This window comes from Salvelinus namaycush, chromosome 37 (genome assembly GCF_016432855.1).
Source record: "Salvelinus namaycush isolate Seneca chromosome 37, SaNama_1.0, whole genome shotgun sequence".
Taxonomy (NCBI): Eukaryota; Metazoa; Chordata; class Actinopteri; order Salmoniformes; family Salmonidae; genus Salvelinus; species Salvelinus namaycush.
The window spans coordinates 5224237-5240893 of NC_052343.1; the positions used below are offsets into that span (position 1 = coordinate 5224237).

Genomic DNA, 16657 nt, shown 5'->3' on the forward strand with positions numbered 1-16657 from the left:
CCATTGGGTCAGTCACCTTTTTCAATTTTCATAAAAGCAAAATAATGAGGTTTCTTTCACGTGAGAAAATCCAGATGTCGGATCTCGCCCGGGTACATGGGACTTTAGTCCGAATCCATCATAAAGAAATTCATAAGAATGTGAACCAACCTGGATTCTTCATATAGATTGTGGAAAGAATGCATAGGGTGAGAGCTGAGAGGAGCCCCTCACTGAGTTCGACAGATGGGTGAAAGGTTCTCCCGAGTGTTTCCAGATTGTGTCTGAAACGCACTACGTTTCACTACAACCTGATGGAATAATATGGACCCGGAGTGCAGAGAGAGAGAGAGAAACCTTGGTATTATGGTCATAGACTGACTGGGTTCTCATTTCCAGGTGAGGAGTTATTTTTCTGTATTGAATCTAGGATAATTTTATTCGAATGTTATTTTATTTTAACAAGGGTTCCACAGACAACCAAGCAAAGTGCACCATACAGACTAATTACAATAAAAAAGAATAAGGATAGAGCAAAACATTACACAAAAAGGCAGTCATAAAACAGAGAGAGAAAAAAGATACACAAACATCACAATTATAACATGGGTCATTTATGGGAGGTTTTCTACATAGGACCACAATGGAGACCAGATTTTCCAAAATGTATCAGACGTCTGATGTAAATCAATGGTAAGTTTCTCTAGGGGTAGAATAGCAGAAGCTTAAGAAAGCCACATTCTCGCAGATGGTACTTCAGGTGCGGACCATAGTAACAATATGCATTTTTTGGGGCTAAGCAAACAAGGGTACTGAACAGACAGTTCAGTCAGGGCCAAACACGACGTTACAATCAAAGCAGAGCAAATATAAATTCAGTGAAAAAGCAAATTGTCTACCTAAGATCTTCCGGATGTGTAAATGAATAGCATTCCAATAAGACTGGATTCTGCTACGGTACCCCAAAAAAACGTGCAAGAAGGCGCCAGTATCCTGTTTACATTTGAAACATAAATGTGATGCCTTGGGAAACATTTAGTGAAGGCGGAGAGGTGTAAAGTAGGTTCTATGAAAACATTTGAAATGTAGTTATCGTATGCTTATGCAGGTGCATTTGGGGTAGACCGTTTCGCAGATAGAAGCCCATTCTTCCTCACGAATGCATGTCCAATGTCTCTCTCCCAAACATGTCTCAACACATTATAGGATGAGGCACTTCTGTTCAATAAAATCGAATGTATGTTGGAGATTAAATCTCACCGAACAGTAGTATTCGTAAATAGTTTTTCAACTTCAGTCATTTGAAAACGGTTTATCGACTTTCTTCTGACCCTTTATGAAGTGTCTAAGTTGTAGGTACTTACAAAAATCTTTGTCAGGGAAGTCAAACTCAGTTTTTATCTGTTGGAACGATTTAAGAGTATCCTGAGTAAACAACGGTGTAAGGTCAGCAATACCCTTCGTCTTCCAGTCCAGAAGTCCAATACTCCTTATTTTGGGGGGAAAATATGAATTAAGGGCAATCGGTGAACAGAGTGATATATGGTCTGCAATCTGCAAGTACCTCCTTGCATCTTTCCAAGCTAAGAGTGTATTATGTCGTGTAAAATTGTCAGATAAGGCCGGGATCTTTTCAAGGCTATTAATAAACGGTAAGGAAGCTAATGCTCTTGGATGACATGCTATTGATTCCATCTCAACCCGAAAGTGAGTGGCGTCTGTCTAGGCACCAACTAATCATGTGCTTGATCTGAGCAGACCAGTATTATAATTGCAGATTTTTTAAAGAGACTCCTCCTAAATCCTTAGGCTTAATTTGATTATAGGTTTCTTATTGTTCCAGATATACAGTACCAGTCAAAAGTTTGGACATACCTATTTCAAGGGTTTTTCTTTATTTTCACTATTTTTTACATTGTAGAATAATAGTAAAGACATTATATTTGAGATTCTTCAAAGTAGCCACCCTTTGCACACTCTTGGCTTCTCTCAACCAGCTTCACCTGGAATGCTTTTAAAACAATCTTGAAGGAGTTCCCACATATGCTGAGAACTTGTTGGCTGCTTTTCCTTCACTCTGCTGTCCAATTCATCCCAAAACATCTCAGTTGGGTTGAGGTCGGGTGATTGTGGAGATATCGTTTCTATGTTGATTGTAGAGGGGATACACAAAAGGTAAAGCCATGGATTTATCCACGTTAATGTTGTACCCTGACAGGTTACCATATTCAGATATGATGTCCATTACTGCAGTGACAGTGGTCTCTGGTTTAGACATGTATAAAAGCACATCATCAGCAAATAATGACATTCTGTGCTCTTCGTCACCCATAGAGATGCCCCTGATGTTATTACTAGACCTTATTGCCTCAGCCTATCAGGACTCAGGAGAAGACGCAGATGCAGACAGTTCAAATCACAGATGTTTATTTACAAAACAGGGGGCAGGCAAACGACAGGTCAAGGGCAGGCAGAGTTCAGTAATCCAAGGCAGTGGTCAAAACCAGGAGGACTAGAAAACAGCAACTATAGAAACTCAAAAACGGGAAAACGCGCTGGTAGGACTTGACAGGACAAGACGAACTGGCAACAGACAAACAGAAGACGCAGGAGATAATGGGGAGAAATGGGAGACAGCTGGTGGGGGGGTAGAGACAAACACAAGACAGGTGAATCAGATCAGGGTGTGACAAGGCAGTTAACCCACTGTTCCCCGGTAGGCTGTCATTGTAAATAAGAATTTGTTCTTAACTGACTTGCCTAGTTAAATAAAGGTAATTTAAAAAAAAACATATATATATAGTTTCTCAAACCTCTTCGGGAGTAAAGGGGAGCATTTAGTCTATTTCGTTGCTCATCTGATATAATGGGCAAGATGATCTTATTCAATTTTGTCGTTCGATCTTGTACATTGTGAAGTACAACGAGATTTATCGAAGCCGCAAAACGTATTATAGACAAGCAATGGATCATAAGAAGTGGAGCAATCTGCCATCCTTACAGACTTAATCGATCTTTCATTCTGTTCTTTGTTAAGTTGCTGTGCAAGTAGACCGCTTGGACGGTTACTGAACTCATAATATTTTTGCTTGGTGAAAATGTTTACATGCTTTGTATGATCTAAATTGAGTTTGGCCTTAGCACAAGCTAGTGAATTCCAGTTTGCCTGGGTTGGTTGTTGTTTATGAAACAATTTTAAATGCTTTGCTTCAGCCTCCAATTTTTCCCTATTTTCCATCCTAAGCTTCTTGATCAGAGGCGCTTGGGAAATGATATTACCCCTTATGGTTGCATTAGCAGCATCCCAGATAGTTGCAGCTGAGACAGGAGAGAGTAGATTGTCGAGCCAGTAATGTGATAATTTATCTTTTATCACAGAGCAGAATTCTTCATTATTAAGCAGAGACGTATTAATTCTCCAATATCTCGTTTTGGGAATTGTTTTGCCAATTTCAATATCTATATACACTGGGGCATGGTCAGAACTTACTATAGAACTAATAGCACATGACTGGACAACATGCATGTAAGTAGAGGGCATAAAAAAATAGTCAAATCTAGAATGAGTTATGGGGTCTCGAGTAAAAGTATAGTCTCTGACATTAGGATTTAGCTCTCTCCATACGTCTACTAAACCAGACGAATCACAAACACTTCTGAGAGCATTTGAGGCTCTATGATTTGAGACTGGAGCAGCTGATGATTTATCCAATTTACCCAAAGTACAATTAAAATCTCCTGAAATAAACCCAAGTCCCTTGCAGTGTTGATTAAATAATAAAAAATATGTCAAACATAAAGTCAGCAAAAAAAGAAGGCCCTTTTTCAGGACCCTGTCTTTAAAAGATAATTCGTAAAAATCCAAATAGTGTTGATTAAATAATAAAAAATATGTCAAACATAAAGTCAGCAAAAAAAGAAGGCCCTTTTTCAGGACCCTGTCTTTAAAAGATAATTCGTAAAATTCCAAATAACTTCACAGATCTTCACTGTAAAAGGGTTTAAACACTGTTTCCCATGCTTGTTCAATGAACCATAAACCATTAATGACCATGCACCCATGGAACGGTCGTTAAGACACTAACAGCTTACAGACGGTAGGCAATTAAGGTCACAGTTATGAAAACGTAGAACACTAAAGAGGCCTTTCTACTAACTCTAAAAAACACCAAAAGAAAGATGCCCTGCTCATCTGTGTGAACGTACCTTAGGCATGCTGCAAGGAGGCATGAGGACTGCAGATGTGGCCAGGGCAATACATTGCAATGTCCGTACTGTGAGATGCCTAAGATAGCGCTACAGGGAGACAGGACAGACAGCTGATCGTCCTCGGACAGGATCGGTACATCCGAACATCACACCTGCGGGACAGGTACAGGATGGCAACAACAACTGCCCGAGTTACACCAGGAATGCACAATCCCTCCATCAGTACTCAGACTGTCCGCAATAGGCTGAGAGAGCCTGGACTGAGGGCTTGTAGGCCTGTTGTAAGGCAGGTCCTCACCAGACATCACCGGCAACAACGTCACCTATGGGCACAAACCCACCGTCGCTGGACCAGACAGAACTGGCAAAAAGTGCTCTTCACTGACGAGTCGCGGTTTTGTCTCACCAGGGGTGATGGTCGGATTCGCGTTTATCGTCAAAGGAATGAGCGTTACACCAAGGCCTGTACTCTGGAGCGGGATCGATTTGGAGGTGGAGGGTCCGTCATGGTCTGGGGCGGTGTGTCACAGCATCATCGGACTGAGCTTGTTGTCATTGCAGGCAATCTCAATGCTGTGTGTTACAGGGAAGACATCCTCCTCCCTCATGTGGTACCCGTTCTGCAGGCTCATCCTGACATGACCCTCCAGCATGACAATGCCACCAGCCATACTGCTTGTTCTGTGCGTGATTTCCTGCAAGACAGGAATGTCAGTGTTCTGCCATGGCCAGCGAAGAGCCCAGATCTCAATGCCATTGAGCACGTCTGGGACCTGTTGGATCGGAGGGTGAGGGCTAGAGCCATTCCCCATAGAAATGTCTGGGAACTTGCAGGTGCCTTGGTGGAAGAGTGTGGTAACATCTCACAGCAAGAACCGGCAAATCTGGTGCAGTCCATGAAGAGGAGGTGCACTGCGGTACTTAATGCAGCTGGTGACCACACCAGATACTGACTGTTACTTTTGATTTTGACTCCCCCTTTGTTCAGGGACACATTATTCCATTTCTGTTAGTCACATGTCTGTGGAACTTGTTCAGTTTATGTCTCAGTTGCTGAATCTTGTTATGTTCATACAAATATTTACACATGTTAAGTTTGCTGAAAATAAACACAGTTGACAGTGAGAGGATGTTTCTTTTTTTGCTGAGTTTACATTTGGGGGAGTCTGTGTTCGGGCCATATACGTTTAGTTTAGTAATATGTTGACCAAGTATATTACCTGTAATCAAAATAAATCGTCCTTCAGGGTCTGTATCTTGGTGCTCAAATATAAATGGGACCTTTTTTTGTTTGAACTAAAGAAGAAAAGTACACCTGGCCCACCCAGTCCCACTTCAGCTTAGCATGTTCTGTTGAAGATAAATGGGTTTCCTGTAGCATAGCAATTGAAACCCTTTCCTTTTTCAGAATGTAAGAATGTTCTTCATCTTGACCACATGCTCACTGCCCCGAACATTCCAGGAGACTGGTTTAAATGAACTGTTTATGTTACAGTGTTATTAAAGAATAACTTCAACCGGACTGAGTAGTTCGTCACAAAAACAAAACAATTAATAAAACATTTGTGTAACCCTAAACTAAAATAAAACATAAAAATACAATTTAGAAAACCCCCACTGCCGAGTCCCCAAATGAAACGACAGACCTCAAAAACAGTACCTACCCAGTTTTCTGTCACATTACTAAAAAAACCACTAAGTGTTTCACCATGTCCTATGTTGAATAAAGGGGAATTAACATCGATCTATGGACATGTGGATGAAAAATGAATAGCCTGATTGATTGATTGAGTGAGGGAGGCCAAAGCCAGAAATAAGCTGTGCTGGGGCCGACTGTAGGCCAGGAGTCTTCAACTTGTGGCCTGCAGGCCAAATCTGCCCCACAAGCCAATTTAATGTGGCCTGCCAAGGATGTGTATCCACCTGACATTGAGTCAGTGATTCTATCTGGGTCATTTTTCTCTGCATGGAAATGAGAACGCATGCTAGGTACAGGCTGTGCCACAACTCTTTATGCCCACCCTATTCCCTATTATAAGCTGCAGGTTCCTACTTTCCTGTAGCATAGCAATTGAAACCCTTTCCTTTTTCAGAATGTAAGAATGTTCTTCATCTTGACCACATGCTCACTGCCCCGAACATTCCAGGAGACTGGTTTAAATGAACTGTTTATGTTACAGTATTATTAAAGAATAACTTCAACCGGACTGAGTAGTTCGTCACAAAAACAAAACAATTAATAAAACATTTGTGTAACCCTAAACTAAAATAAAACATAAAAATACAATTTAGAAAACCCCCACTGCCGAGTCCCCAAATGAAACGACAGACCTCAAAAACAGTACCTACCCAGTTTTCTGTCACATTACTAAAAAACCCACTAAGTGTTTCACCATGTCCTATGTTGAATAAAGGGGAATTAACATCGATCTATGGACATGTGGATGAAAAATGAATAGCCTAGTCTTTTAAATTGTCCTAAGCGCTATTGTAGTCACATGCACGTGCCCAAACACACACACCATACAGTCACATGTAGCCTAGCCTATATATTACATAAAAAAAAATACAAATTGCGGGCCTGAAGTAAATGAACATAGCCTAGTAATTACACCCCTTTGCCTACCTTGAGGCCCAACTAAAGGAGCAAATTAACAGGAACGTCATAGGGCTTTGGCTTATTCATTCATGAAAAAATTAAAAAGAACCTCAGGTCTATAACTGAAAAGCTTTGTTACATTACACCATAACGCTTATTAGCTATTACTTTATATACCACGGTAGACTGTTCCATCCCGAGGTAGTCAGCCATCTATATGCGGTGCATGGACTGCCCAAATAGGGCAAATAAAAGTTACTCACATTCACGTCCATAAAGTGACCATGTGTGCACCCTAATAACATAACTAGCAGCCTCACGGATCTGGGTTCTGTGCCGCTGTTGAGTGGATATTGTCCCAGTAGAAGGTGAGCACAGACTGGGGGTCGTCAAATGTGTGGCTAGCCCCCTGGAAAATAATCCTCAATTTAGCCGAGTGTATCAGGCCAAATCTGACTCCTGCCTTGTGAAGGTGGGCTTTCGCATCTTTGTATGCAGCTTTGCGTCTCGCCAGATCTGCCGAGTAATCTGTGAAGATACGGATCCGCTTGCCATTGTCCTCTTTCGCGGGAGGTCCGAAGAATTTTTATTTTTGGTCTGGAGGTAATGTAGGCGGACCAGCATTGCTCTGGTAGGGCAACCGGGCTGTGGTTTTTCTGTCAAACGTCTCTCTGCCGAGGACGCCTTGCAGGAAAGAGGCCGTGAACTCGGTAAGATTGCGCCCTTCCGTCCCTTCTGGGATTCCGACCACACGTATGTTCTTTCTCTGGGAATGGTTTTCCTGTTCATCTAGACGAACCTTTAGCGTCACGTTCTCGGAGGTAAGCTCGCCGTTTTTGCTCTCCAATTCGGTAAGCCGCTTATTGATGTCGGTCAACAACGTTTCCATATCCTTTGTTTTTTGGGTTTGTGTCGCGATAGATATTTGTCATAATTTCAGCTCATAGACTTGACACAGAGGAACAAAGCTCGGTCATGAAATCAGAGCGTAGTCTAGCCATTTCTGCGCAGATGCTGACAAGGGTCTCCATAACATCGTGTTGCTAGTTTTCATCATGTCTTCTTGTTTACTGTTTCGTCTCATTTTCCTGGTTGCAGACGTATCCAATAATGCCGCCCAAGTGTTGCTAGAGCCAGTAGGTGTGCAAAGTGTGTTCTCGTTTTGATCGGGAAAAGGTTCAAACGTAAGTGTCAACCCCGTTGTGGCCTCGGAACGCGTCTTCACGTAGCCATGTTGAAACCGCCGAGGAGTTCTTTTCAATCTGAGAAAAGCAACTGCATGTGTAACTGAGCAGTCCGTTTTTACTGTGTCTCTGCTACGCTCGCCTCTTGACAGGTCGTCATTGCAAATAACAATCTGTTGTTAAATGACTTGTATACAAAAGTTTAAAAAGTTAAGTATAGAATTGAATATTAGTCAGGCCTTGAGTAAAATGTGCTTTTCGTTAAGGAAGACCAAGGGCCTTTTTATGAAGAGTATGTGACTAAAATCTTGACAGTTGTGACACAGTTTGAATTGTAAAAGGGAAAGGGCTTTTAAGGACTCAGTAGACTTGGTCAAGGGAGTGGCTTCAGAGAGATGAGAGTATTTGATTCATGGTTTGTTTGAGTACTTGATTGATTGATTGATTGATTGAGTGAGTGAGGGAGGGAGGCCAAAGCCAGAAATAAGCTGTGCTGGGGCCGACTGTAGGCCAGGAGTCTTCAACTTGTGGCCTGCAGGCCAAATCTGCCCCACAAGCCAATTTAATGTGGCCTGCCAAGGATGTGTATCCACCTGACATTGAGTCAGTGATTCTATCTGGGTCATTTTTCTCTGCATGGAAATGAGAACACATCCTAGGTACAGGCTGTGCCACAACTCTTTATGCCCACCCTATTCCCTATTATAAGCTGCAGGTTCCTACTCATATAGCTGCCTGTTTCCCCCATTGCTTTGGAGATCTCTAGCTCCTTTCAAGTGATGTGATCAAATCTCTCCGTGCCCGCCTGCCTGCCTTGTCTTGCCTTGCCTGGTGGGTCTGTGTCACAGGAACACTTTGGCTATAATAATAACGTCTGAAAACAAATGTGTTTGCTCCGACACATGCTGCAAAATCGTTATAAGCAGCAGAATTGTCCTAAATTATAAACATGTGCATACAGTACGATCTGTTAAAGTAAACTCCGAAAATAACATAGATCCTAAATCCTGACTGTTTCCAGCTGGAAAGGAGTCGGAGCCGGGTCCAACATATTTTCTGCTAAATTGGAGCAGAAATGTGCCTTCAGCGCATAGGGCTGGTGTCCCCCCCCCCACTTTTCCGATTTCCCCCCTAATTTTGAGCGAAGTGTGATTTCCAGAACCGTGACAAATAAAGTCATATGCTTAAAATGTGGGTGGTTTGATGTCCTTTTCCATGTACCGACTTTAACAAGCTAGAACAATGTGTAGCCGTTCCGGGGGCTGGTTAACGTTGGGTGGACGGTCTGAGAGTTTTACAGTGTAGAATTGGCTGTTCAGCCTCTCGCTGCTACAGCGTAAGCCTCAAGGGTTACGTGGTTTGAAGAGGGATACAGCGAGCGGTCGTGTCTCCAAGTTCGATACGAGGCCAGCCTGTTGGTGGTTGTGATGGTGTCCCGCACGTCTCTCGCCCAGGGGTAGCACATCCAGACCCACTGAAATGAGAGGGATACGGCTTCTCTCTCTCTCTCCTTTTGACTGAATAACAGTAAGCTTATACCATCATTGCGGCTAAAAAAAAAAATACAATAATCGCCTAGATGCTATGAAGAAAAGTCCACATATATAGTTCTGTTGGCGAAATGTTCTTCTCACCACATAAGAAGAGTGAACCTCCTAACCAGGCTGCGGCTTTGTGACATATGAGGCCTGAGGTTTCCCTGCACCGTGTCCTCCCTCGCCATTCGCATCCAATATGAATGGATCCATACATTAATGTAGAGTAGAACTCTTCCAAAACTCTGGTTAGCTACTAGGGATATAGCTATCCTAGTGTTATTAGATTGACATACCAGGGCCCTCCTGAGTAGCTAAGGAGACGTATAAGGATATAACCTCTTGTGTTGTGTTTGATGCGTTTGACCCCGAATCCCCTGTACTGTGTCATTAGCACAAGCTTCCTAGTCACAACAGTTCAAGTAAGAGTTTTCCCCCTCTACAGAGAAACATTCGTCATTAATCAGACCCTGAGTGGGTTTTGATGCGTAGCAGCTTTAGTTACTCACTTAGGGAAAGCCCAATGATGAGAGAGAATGGACCCTGGCCCCGGCAACCCTCTTCCTCTGCCCTCTCATGACATCCCATCTATCCCTGCCTCACACAACTTCAACAAATGGGATCAACAGTAAATGAGCCCGAGTAATGTGGGCGGGATGCTCCCTTTTACATTTCCATCCCGGGCGGTGGATGGATCGAGGGGTGAGTCAGTGTGTGATTCCTACAGGGAACAATCAAAGTTTTCACATAAAAGAAACACCAAAAACGGATCTGCAATTTGCCTTTTTATGGTCCATAAGTTGCAGAAAGTTATAATGAGTCCAGTGTGGTTGATGATGTCATGGAGAGTGGTAGGTGCGTGAGAGGCAGGAGGTGGTTGGCTCAGACCAGGCCCGGCTAACTCCCCTGCCTGCATGTGGGGCTTTGGCAACTGCCGGTGATGCCCATTACGCTTGTTTCAGAGTCGTTAAACGTACCTGAGACAGACTGTGTTCCTGCTGGATCTCACCGTGGGCCTAATTGCTCCTGAGCTGCGTTCAAAACAAACCTCCCAGCAACAGCACCGCTGCCCTGCTGAATGAAACCGCTACCCTCCAAACATGTTGTCATAACTCACATTATGGGCCTGTGTTTTGCATGAATGGAGGACCAAAACTTTGTTCACCTGAATGAACTAGAATATCTCTCTCCAAACTGGGCAGTGCAACTGGAACTCTGTTGGAGGAACATGGTGCCTCCTCAGTTTAAATTAGATTTGATTTCATAGTCTGGAGCCTGAAATCATTGTTGAACGTCGTAGATATTGTTCTCATTCATAGATCAAATTGCACAGTTTGATCGACCAGAACTGCTTGTAAAAATGGAGTCTCATTGAAGCCCAAAGAGAGAGTCAGATGAAGAATGATTATTACTCAACCCAGGCAATTGATTCGTAGAAACTTATCAGGACTTCCCAGCAACACAAAAACACAGCACACATTGGTTCAGTTGAGAAACTTAGTGTAGTAGAATTGAGGCTGCCAATAGAGTGGTGGACTTCAGATATATGTAAAATTGCTCCCTGCATATCTCACACAGGCACATACAAGGAGAACCCTCAAACCCACTACCGCAAACAGTTAGATGTCTGTGGCAGGGGAGGGGTTTCTCATATTATCTGCTGTATGTGGTGCCAGTAGAAGACCAATATTAACTAGCAGCTATATGTCAGTCCCATTTCACTATACAACCGTCACACTCCAAATGATTTGTAATATTTGTCTTGTCTGCTTGGTTAGCTTGCTGTGCTAAGGAACCATTGTGGTGGTGTCTTCTCCAGTTATGTTCAAAGGGGCCCTGGTTTTTGTAAATGCAATACTTGAGGCACAGAGGGATCATTAGATAACCATCAGAAGTGGGTACTGCAGAGATGTTTTGTTTTAAGTCCTATTTATGCTGTGGTTGAAACTGTAAACTATTGGTTGGTTGATCATGGAGAGGGTGTGGCATTTTGTAATGGTGCGTTCACTGCTTACATTCTCTCTCTCTCCGCGGTTACAAAAAACAGGCTGTTCTATGGCATCCATAGTCTCACGATGACCATTTTGGCTGGGCCTACGTTCTGGTGATGAAAGATGACGTGAAAGAAAAGACCTGAGCTACTACAGACGCCTTGAAAAAGTCGAGCATGTGAACGTGTCAAAATATGGTTTGCATCGTCGATTGGTCGGTTTCAAATCTATCTGCTGTTCGGAAAACTATGTATGTACGATGGTGCGTCGCGAGTTCACACAACATACCGTCGCCGTGTGTTTTAAAGCTCACACGGGTGCCAAATTAGGTTATGATGCTGTAATTTTCCTCCAGACCGATGCACTTTGATCGTCTCCTCTCTAGTGGGACTTGAAAACATGGCTATAGATGCTGTTGACACATCAGAGCCCAATGGCTTTCACTGTTTTCGGTTGGAGGCTCTGTAGCATGCGAGCTAAGGGAGTAGAAGCTTCTCTTTTGATATCTATCTGATCGCATCGCCATGGATCTATCTCCCCATTGGCACGGTGTCTCTCTCTACAATGCACTGGACTGCTGGTGGTGGATGCTATATTCCTCTAGAAAACCTCCCCAAATTGTTGATTTTCTCATCTTTGTTTATTGGGATTTTTCAAGGATATTGTTGGTTTTCTGCACGAATATTGTGAGATGTTTGTAATCTGGAACATATGTTCCTGCTAAATATCCATGTCTTATGTAGGCATGAAATTGTAGAGAACTCGATTGGACCCCTTGTCGTCCTAAGAAAGCAAAACTGTTGTCCTTTATTGAGCTTGTTTCATGTTTGCGTCACATCGACGTGTCTGAGAGTTGACGAACGACTGAAACCAGCTGTCAGTGTTGATGTTTGAATGTGCTTGACACCGTTCCAGTAGGTCTAGTTGAGTTGGACAGGGCCACTCCAAACAGGCAGACGGACAGACAGACTTAATCATTGCCTCCCCTCTGACATACCTGTGGGCTGTGCTTCGAATGCACTCCAGACTTCGACCTGATCCGAAGAAGTCTCCAAAGAACAGTTACCCAACAAAAACGTCTCACTCGCCTGTAGAGTGTTTCCTTCCTTCTTTTCATTTATAACTGTAGGATGTGGGATCTGCATCGGATCCAAACAAACATGCATGGTTGTTGTGATCCTTAATCAGCATGTGTTGCAAGATTAGCAACGAGCAAAACGTTTTGTTCAACAGGATCAAAGAGGAATGGCATGGAGTGTGAGCCAAAGATGTGATGAAGCGATTCACTGACAACTTTCTCGGTGATTGATTGACCAGTGGGCTGAGGTGATCAGGCATAATGAACGCACAGTTAAATGGCCGCTAATAGAAGGCAGGAGGCCTTCAACCACTAAAAAGAGATGAGCCAGAGGCGAGGCTGGTCAGATCAAGTGAGTAACTAACCCGCCCAGATGACGAAGGGACATGCTTTGTGATAGTAGTGACCCGCCTTCGGAGCTGTTAGAACCCAGAACCCCTTCTCTCCCAATGGGTGGGAAATGAACTCGCTAACTTCTCACAATTTCCATCTTCATTCCTTGCCCGGTTTCCCCTGCTCTCAACGTTGTGTGTTAGCAATCATGTGTGGATGGGGTTTGGGAAAGGGGAGTACATTTGGCCAATTTACAGTGGATGTCAGGTCAATGTAAACATGCCCAGAGTGTATATTCTACGTTAATGTATGGCTGTGTGAGGCGATGAGGAAGAAAAATACTCCCGTTTATTTTCTCTCCATATAGAGAGATTGACAGCATGAAGCCAGATATACAGTGAGCTTCAAAAGTATTGGGACAGTGACACATACAGTTGAAGTCGGATGTTTACATACACCTTAGCCAAATACATTTAAACTCAGTTTTTCACAATTCCTGACATTTGAATCCTTGTAAAAAATTCCTTGTCTTAGGTCAGTTAGGATCACCGCTTTATTTTAAGAATGTGAAATGTCAGAATAATAGTAGAGAGAATTATTTATTTCAGCTTTTATTTCTTTCATCACATTCCCAGTGGGTCAGAAGTTTACATACACTCAATTAGTATTTGGTAGCATTGCCTTTAAATTGCTTAACTTGGGTCCAACGTTTCAGGTAGCCTCCCACAAACTTCCCACAATAAATTGGGTGAATTTTGGCCCATTCCTCCTGACAGAGCTGGTGTAACTGAGTCAGGTTTGTAGGCCTCCTTGCTCGCACACACTTTTTCAGTTCTGCCCAAACATTTTCTATAGGATTGAGGTCAGGGCTTTGTGATGGCCACTCCAATACCTTGACTTTGTTGTCCTTAAGCCATTTTACCACAACTTTGGAAGTATGCTTGGGGTCATTGTCCATTTGGAAGACCCATTTGTGAGCAAGCTTTAACATCCTGACTGATGTCTTGAGATGTTGCTTCAATATATCCACATCATTTTCCTTCCTTCCTTTTTTCCTCCAAACATAACGATGGTCATTATGGCCAAACAGTTCTATTTTTGTTTCATCAGACCAGAGGACATTTCTCCAAAAAGTACGATCTTTGTCCCCATGTGCAGCTGCAAAACGTTGTCTGGCTTTTTTATGGCGGTTTTGGAGCAGTGGCTTCTTCCTTGCTGAGCGGCCTTTCGATATAGGACTCGTTTTACTGTGGATACTTTTGTACCTGTTTCCTCCAGCATCTTCACAAGGTCCTTTGCTGTTGTTCTGGGATTGATTTGCACTTTTTGCACCAAAGTACATTAATCTCTAGGAGACAGAATGCGTCTCCTTCCTGAGCGGTGTGAGGGCTGCGTAGTCCCATGGTGTTTATACTTGCGTACTATTGTTTGTACAGATGAACGTGGCACCTTCAGGCGTTTGGAAATTGCTCCCAAGGATGAACCAGACTTGTGGAGGTCTACAATTTCTTTCTGAGGTCTTGGCTGATTTCTTTTGATTTTCCAATGATGTCAAGCAAAGAGGCACTGAGTTTGAAGGTAGGCCTTAAAATACATCCACAGGTACACCTCCAAGGGAATCAAATTATGTCAATTAGCCTATCAGAAGCTTCTAAAGCCATGACATCATTTTCTGGAATTTTCCAAGCTGTTTAAAGGCAAAGTCAACTTAGTGTATGTAAACTTCTGACCCACTGGAATTGTGATACAGTGAATTATAAGTGAAATAATCTGTCTGTAAACAATTGTTGGGAAAATTACTTGTGTCATGCACAAAGTAGATGTCCTAACCAACTTGCCAAAACTATAGTTTGTTATCAAGAAATTTGTGGAGTGGTTGAAAAACAAGTTTTAATGACTCCAACCTAAGTGTATGTAAACTTCTGACTTCAACTGTATATATTTTTTGTCTCTGTACTCCAGCACTTTGGATTTGAAATTATACAATGACTATGAGGTCAAAGTGCAGACTGTCAACTTTAATTTGTGGGTATTTTTCATCCATATCGGGTGAACCGTTTAGAAATTGCAGCACTTTTTGCACGTAGTACCCCCCCATTTTAGGTGACCAAAAGTATTGGGACAAATTTACTTATATATGTATTAAAGTAGGTTCAAAGTTTTGTATTTGGTTCCATATTTCTAGCACGCAATGATTGTGACTCTACAAACTTGTTGGATGCATTTTCTTTTTTTGGTTGTGTTTCAGATTATTTTGTGCCCAATAGAAATTAATGGTAAGTAATGTTTTGTGTCATTTTGGGGTAACTTTTATCGTAAATAAGAATAGAATATGTTTCTAAACACACAGTACAGAGTCAAATAAACAGCAAAATTGTCACTGTCCCAAGACTTTTGGAGCTCGCTGTATATTGTCCAAGAACATCATTACTTTGTTACGTCGTTATCTTTGAAAATGACATCAACTCCCCATATAATTTCTCCGTCAGAGTAGACAGAAGCAGGTTGGGTTTGACGTCCTGAAGCGAAAGAAGAAAAAGAGGACGGTCTGTTTAGATTTGAATGTCACAGTACGTGGCTGCAATGAATCCGATCTTCTCACAGTTCGGAAATATCTTGAAATGTGTTATCTGTCTGACGTATTGAGGTCTCTGCTCGTTGCCGAGTGAGTAGTCGTGCAGTGTGGAGATGAGCAATCAGTGATGAATAGGCCACGGAGTACATTGGGTGCTAATCTGAACGTGATCGACGAGGTGTCGGGGTGAACTTAATCCCCGGAGACGATCACAGACACACTCTGATTAACACTACACCTCAGTGTCTCCGCTCTCTCTCCGCTCTCGCTCCCCAACACAGATTCTGTGTGTTTGCGTGTAGTGTGCCAGCCGGGTCTTCTCCTCTGTAAATCCTCAGTACTCTGCTTCAGTCTTCAACACTGCGGGGAAGAGTGAACCCCATGTCAAACATTGACATCTCCTTGCTGCTGCTTCTCACATGATTACAAACTGCTGTTGTAGTTCCACTTAGCAATTTATTGTCGTCTTTAAACGGGTTGGAGAAATGTAATATGCGAATTCATGGCCAATGGAGAAACATGCTCTGTTCAGTCAGTTGATTTCTCCTCTATGATGTTTAATTAAGAACTGTGGTAGGTTGCCTATTCGGTGGAAGCTGTTACCCTGTGATATTTAAAACTTGGCTCCGATCGATAGCAGTGTCTCTCGTTTGCCGCTATTGTGTTCGCCCCAATGACATTTTCTTGTAAACGGGATCGCTAAGGAGTTTATATTAAGAGACGCTTATTGTGGAATGGACTGGCTGTTACTGGCTCCTTTGTCCTCCGCCGGCAACTCGATCCAGGCCCAGAGTCAATGTGGTTTGGGGCGTTCATCGGCTGTCTCAACACAGCATCAACACAGCGCTCAGGAGGGCCAGTTCTGACCAGAGTTAATGCAATATTCACGTTCAAAACCAATCAGTATTCAAAGTTGCAGAGGGCAACCAAAGTTTGCATGAATGACAAATTGCTGAATTAGATGGATTTCCTACAAATTTGAAAATATCTTTGTTACATATCTGTTACTATTGTTTGGCTTATACTGTGGGATGGACTTTTCAACTGCTGACTTTTTCCTCTGGTTTAGTCTGTTGCCTCAAGTGTACCTTTGTCCTCAGCTCTGAGGCCATCCACAGTTCTGTCTTACCACCGTGACAGGAAAATGTTGTTGTTAGGCCCAGTGAACTCAGCT

The 16657-nt window shown here is 42.8% G+C and overlaps 1 protein-coding gene across 2 annotated transcripts in view; it reads left to right on the forward strand.

Annotated features, from left to right (window-relative positions):
* Positions 1-16657, forward strand: part of LOC120030792 (R-spondin-2-like) — a 74842-nt gene that overhangs the window by 19213 nt on the left and 38972 nt on the right. The window lies entirely within an intron of this gene.